The sequence below is a fragment of the Lutra lutra genome, chromosome 2 (genome assembly GCF_902655055.1).
Source record: "Lutra lutra chromosome 2, mLutLut1.2, whole genome shotgun sequence".
Classification (NCBI taxonomy): domain Eukaryota; kingdom Metazoa; phylum Chordata; class Mammalia; order Carnivora; family Mustelidae; genus Lutra; species Lutra lutra.
The window spans coordinates 24,718,883-24,724,882 of NC_062279.1; the positions used below are offsets into that span (position 1 = coordinate 24,718,883).

A 6,000-nucleotide genomic window follows, 5' to 3' on the forward strand; every position below is an offset into this window, starting at 1 on the left:
TGGGGGTGGAGCAAAGGCGGGGAGTTCGGGAAACTTGTAAATAGAAAAGCTCCGCCACCTCTACCCGGCTCGCCCGCTGCCACCCCTTCCAAGCTGCCCCAGCCTGCACCTAGCTGCTGGAGACAAAGGGCAGGCGGCGTTCCAGGGGGGCTGCGCCCGGAGAAACCGGGAAGACGCGCGTGGCTGTACCTCGGAACGGAGGCCCCAGAGACTCCCGCCGCGCTCCGCTCGTCTCCGCTCTACTCAGCCGATTGGCGGCTCCGACCAGCCCCGTTCACTCCTTTCTCTGGCACTCCCGCGTCCGGATCCCGAAGCCCCGCACGCTCCCAGGCTAAATGCGGACGCGCCCCAGGCCCGGGGCGTCAGCCCAGGACTGCGCTGCACCTGTTGCCACGTGCAACGCGGCGCCCAGCGGCGGCTGCCAGCGCACCTGGTTGAACCGCGCGTCCCCGAACCACGCAGGTCCCCGAGGGCGACTGGAGTTCTGCCGACTGTGGCTCTTGCCCCCTGTTATCCCTGCGAGCCCTCAGGCTTCCAGCGAGCCGTGGGGCATTGCAGCGAGGGCGGGCCAGGAGTGGGGGTAGGGAGTCTGGCGGTTGCAGACTTATCAGGGCGGAGGTTTGCTAGGAACCAGTACTGATTGTCTCTTCAGAGTGTCCGACTCCTGGTCTGTTTTATCTTCGTACTACTAAGAAGTTTATTAGCACACACCTATTAAAGGTTAAAGAAATGAGCTCCAGCTGTTAGATCTTGGAATACGAAGTGGAAAGAATACAACACCAGGGAGATAATAAACCAGGCCCCACCCACTTTTCTCTAAACACAGATGAAGTCCTTCTTTGCTAAACGGAATGAATTTCATCTATATTTCATCTATTAGGCTCATAAAATATTTTCTTCTATAGACATATTTTTAATTCAACGATGTCCCGAAGATGCTATTCCACTTGCGAGAGATGTAAGATTTATTGAGCCATTAAGTGTCAGACGACCTGGGCCCAAATTAAAAATAAAATAATTAATAATAATAATAATAATAAACCAGTTTGGATTTGCTAAAAATCTTTTTAAGAGAGACTTTTTCAGAGAATTAATCCGAGGGTATTGTGTTTGACTAAGTTTTCTATACTAGCAACATTAGATCCACTAACAGATGCATTGCCATTTATAGTTGCAAAGCCTTTTCACATTACAATGTCCCAGTATTTCCTCAACAAGACCCGGGGTAAATAGGTCAGATTATTATCTCCATATTTCAGCTGAAGAAATGGAAGCTCAGAAAGGTCAAGGAACTTACTCAGGGTCACACAGCTAGTGAGAGGTAGTGCAAATCCATCTGGCCTAACTCATGATCTTGTCTTTTTTATTGTGTTGTGTGCCAACTTGCTTTTGAAGTACTTGCTGCAAAGACAGACATGTAACTAACACATCTATGACTTCATACAGATATCATTATTTTTAAAGAGATACAGCACTAAGCACCATTGAATGATTCTCCTATGCAAAAGCACCAAAACAAACAAAAAATCAGAAAAACAAACGTAGTGATAGTTACTGCAAGTCATGAGGCAATTATGCTAATTAGCAACATGCCTCCTTCCTAAACAGAATAGTCCTAGTGTTAAACATATCATTTAATCTTTATAACCCTCATGTGACCCAAATGATTCTGTCCAATCCCCTACAGTTCTATTGTGTAGCTTAGTTTTATCTATAAATACAGAACCTGTTTTACTTCATTTTTCTACAAGATAGATTGAAACAAAGGGGGGGGGGGAAACACCTCTCCTAAGTAATTATAAGCAACTTTTGTGGTCATTGGGGAATCTGAAACTTACCTTCTAATTGCATGTTCATAAAAACAGAAGTTACCTTCTAGGGACATCTTCAGGGACTTTATCAAGGCAAATATGCTTGAAATGGAGCCTGCTGACTTTTCTTTCCATCTTGGTTCTGGGCATGTTGCCATATTCTTGGTCTCTGAACTCCAATGTTAACCTGCTACAGACTCCAAGAACAGAATTAAGGGTCAGATTATACTCCACATAATTTAGGGATCCTTTGTCCTTAACAACAACAACAACAACAACAAAAGTTAGCATAATTTTTTTTCCTGCACTAGAAAAATGCAAATTACAACCACATTGAAAAAACACTTTTTCATTTATCAGAACCACACAGATTAGAAAGTTGGATCACAACTGTGTGCTGGCAAAGTGTGGACAAACAGGCAGTCACAGCGCAGATGTGCATGTAAATCAGAATGACTCCACTGAGAGCAAGTCATGCTACCGAACAAGATTGTAAATGCACATGTCCTTTGAGTCAGTAGGTCTACACATAAGAATTGATCTTAACACACCCAAGAAATGGTAGATGTGTATAAGCTTATCCATTTCAGCATTGTTTATAATAACAAAAGATTGAAAAAAAGTATAGATTTTTTTTTTAAAGATTTTATTTGTTTGACAGAGAGAGATCACAAGTAGGCAGACAGGCAGGCAGAGAGAGGGAGAAGCAGGCTCCCCGCTGAGCAGAGAGCCTGATGTGGGGCTTGATCCCAGGACCCGAAGATCATGACCTAAGCTGAAGGCAGAGGCTTAACCCTCTGAGCCACCCAGGCGCCCCAAAAAGTATAGATTTTTTTAAATTTTATTCTGCTTTATTTTTTCTCAGTGTTCCAACATTCATTGTTTTATAGATTTTTTTTAAAGGACTGGCAAATTACAAAACAGCCATAAATGACATCCTATGAAGGCTTAAGAAAAGAATGAAGAGGCGCACCTGGGTGGCTCAGTTGGTAAAGTGTGAGCCTTTGGCTCAGATCTTGATCTGGGGGTCCTGGGATCAAGGTCATGAGCTCCCTGCTCAGCAGGGAGTCTGCTTCTCTCTCTCCCTTTGTCTCTCACCCCTCCACACACACTTGTGCGCTCTCTCTCTCTCTTTCTCTCTTGCTCTCTCTCAAATAAAGTCTTTTTAAAAGAAAAAGAATGAAGAAAAAAAGAAAAACTAATAGAAAATTTTCATTTGAACAATGTGTTACTTGCAATGTTAATAAGCACTGCTCTATGTTCTAGTAATTAAAAAACTAAAAAAAGTGAAAGCTCTTTGTACTCTTCTGAAATGATCTCCAAGATACATTATGTACACAATTTTTAAAAGATGAAAAACAATTATCTAATAGCATGCTACATTTTCTATTAAAAGGAGGGAATTATATACACCTGTATATAAATGTGTGTGTGTGTGTGTGTGTGTGTATTTGTTTGTATAAGCATAAACTATCTCTGAAAAGATATCAGAAACTGTTAAGATTGGTTGCATGTTAGGAAGGAAACTGGACAGCTGGAGGGCAGGATTTGAAGAGAAACTTTTCACTAGATATAATTTTGTATTTTTTGAATTTTTAACCATGTAAATAATAGTACCCATTCCAATATTTTAAAATATTTCACTACCTGAAGTTTTGCCATCAAGAATGACCAAAATTCTCTCCCTACTAATTTCACTTACAGATATAAGTGTCAAATTTCTCATACATTAATGGGGAAAAAAGGAAAATGCTTAATTGATGCTTTCAAACTATTTCTTCCCTAGTTTATCTAACAAGAAAGTATTCAAAAAATAAAAAGTAAATAAAAGAAAGTATTCGGTACATAAAATTCTAACATGCTGTGATTGTGGTAAAAATGATGACATAGCAAGTCCCTTAGAATTTTAACATTGGGGGCACCTGGGTGGCTCAGTGGGTTAAGCCGCTGCCTTCGGCTCAGGTCATGATCCGAGGTCCTGGGTTCGAGCCCCGCATCCGGCTTTCTGCTCAGCAGGGAGCCTGCTTCCTCCTCTCTCTCTGCCTGCCTCTCTGCTTACTTGTGATTTCTCTCTGTCAAATAAATAAATAAAATCTTAAAAAAAAAAAAGAATTTTAACATTGACTTCTCCCTGGGTAGAGCTTTCAGTTAATTTTCCCAAAGTTGCACTCAATCAGAATAGGGAAAAAAAAAAAAAAAGAGTTCCAGGAATTCCCAAACCATAAACTCCAATACATTGATTTAAGTTGTGAGGAAGTAATTTCATGGGAATTCCATGGTATCATTTTATTTTATTCCCAAACTTGATCCCTTTTTAAAAATTTCTTATTTTATTCTTATTTTGGTGTACTTATAAGCACCTCACTGAATGGGGGGTTAGAATAACTCCATAAGACCAGCACAGTAAATTAAAAAAATAAATAAATATTTAAAAGTATACACTAGGATCCAAGGAAAAACATTCAGGTAAGAGTAAACATACCATTGAGTAACCAAATTAAACCACTGAGCTCAATAGCCAAGTGCCCCAACCAGTTACATAATTGCCATTTGCAAAAGGGGCTGATAGTTCCTGAAGGGAAGCAAAGCTCTTCTTAGCACTAATTTCAAAGAGAACATTTTTTCACTCATGTTTCATATCAAGACATCCTGGATGGAAGGCAACAATATATTGTACATAAACAGTAAGGAACTTTATGTGCTTCTTTTTCATAGTGGCTTTGAATAAAAAACCAAAGCATTTATCATAAAATTCAACTCAAAAATATTTACCCAGTCAGGGACCAGGCCAATGTCAATCAAGCCCTATGACAGCACAACAGATCAAGGACTGACTGTAAACAGACATTCGTATATACAGCAGTTCTTCCATATATGTTTTTGAAAGTCAGATATGATCATGGTAAAATTCTAACGTGTCTACAAATCCTTTGGCTCAGAGTGAGACTCAGTTGTTTTAAACAACATTCCAGAAGTTTTCTAGTCAGCCAACCATTTCAATAGGTACTAAAGAACTATAGAAGTGAGAAGACCCAGAATGCTGGCATTTTGTGATACTGTTGATGACCTGTTTCCTCTTTCTGTTGCGAGAATACATATTTTGCAAACAGCCACATGACATTTAATTCTTGTGTCCCAGGAAGGTAAAACATCCACAGTCAAATACATAGACTGACTTGCTATAGCAGTGATTGCAAGAAAACAGCATGAGAGCAGCCAATGGTCTTGAGTTATTCACAAATATCTCCTGGGTTTCTAATCATCCATCCTTCTTCCCAGTGGACTTGGAGACTTGAGTGGATTCTCCCATCAATATTCCGGAAGGGTAACTGTCAGAGCAGGAATGTTCTTGTGTAGAAGTCTGCAGATTTGTAAATCAGGTATCTCAAGAAAGAAATTTCCTGTTGCAAGTTCAGAGCAGTAGCAATAATAAGGAAGTAGAGTTTCCTCTTACAAGAATGACCTGAGAACATCTGAGAAACTTGTTCATCCTCCCATACTGTGGAACAGCATACTGTGGAACTGTGGAAGTCCCACACTGTGGAGCTGCAACAGACCTTCTATTCCATTTAAAGACTCTGTAGAAGGAACCATTCTTATAGCGTGATGCCAAAATTATCCCAGCTCACACACAAACAACTTGTTCTGCAATTCTACTTTTGACCTCTTCATATTAGGTAGAAATTAAGAAAAATATAGCACCACCAGTTTGTTATGCAACCACTTTGAAAATGTTTACTTTGAGTGGTTAAACTGTCATGACTAAAGAAACTATTGGTGTGTGTAATCTACTCTTGACAATGAATCACAACTGTGTCACACTTGCAATCGGCTAATCTTTGATCCAATCAGTCGGAGTCTTCCCTTAAAAAGGAGGATGTATTTTCAATTTCAAAGTATTTATTGCTTCATGACAAATATAATAACAAGTCTGTGGCTTTGAAGTCTCATACCTTTGAGACTATCACAGTCTACTTAGACTTATTGACTTTGCTTTTAATTTATGCCTCTGGCCTTGTTCTCTTGCCCTTAACGAGCTGAGGGAAGCCTTCCATTTTGCCTCCATTCTCCTTGGGCCCTGCTAACTGATCAGTGATCCTCTAAAGAGAGTGTGAAGAATGCAAAATCCATGAAGCCTAATGGGTTCAATGTTGATGCATCGTGACCGGTGCCCAGCATCCAGGCCTGA

The 6,000-nt window shown here is 40.4% G+C and overlaps 1 protein-coding gene across 1 annotated transcript in view; it reads right to left on the reverse strand.

Moving 5' to 3' along the window:
• The window catches only part of MTUS1 (microtubule associated scaffold protein 1), a 168,305-nt gene extending 167,764 nt beyond the window's left edge, over window positions 1–541 (reverse strand). Inside the window, exon 1 of the mRNA XM_047716237.1 lies at window positions 190–541. The gene's annotated coding sequence lies outside the window, so the exon portion shown is untranslated. The remainder of the gene's footprint in view (window positions 1–189) is intronic.
• Between the last annotated feature and the right edge of the window lie 5,459 nt (window positions 542–6,000).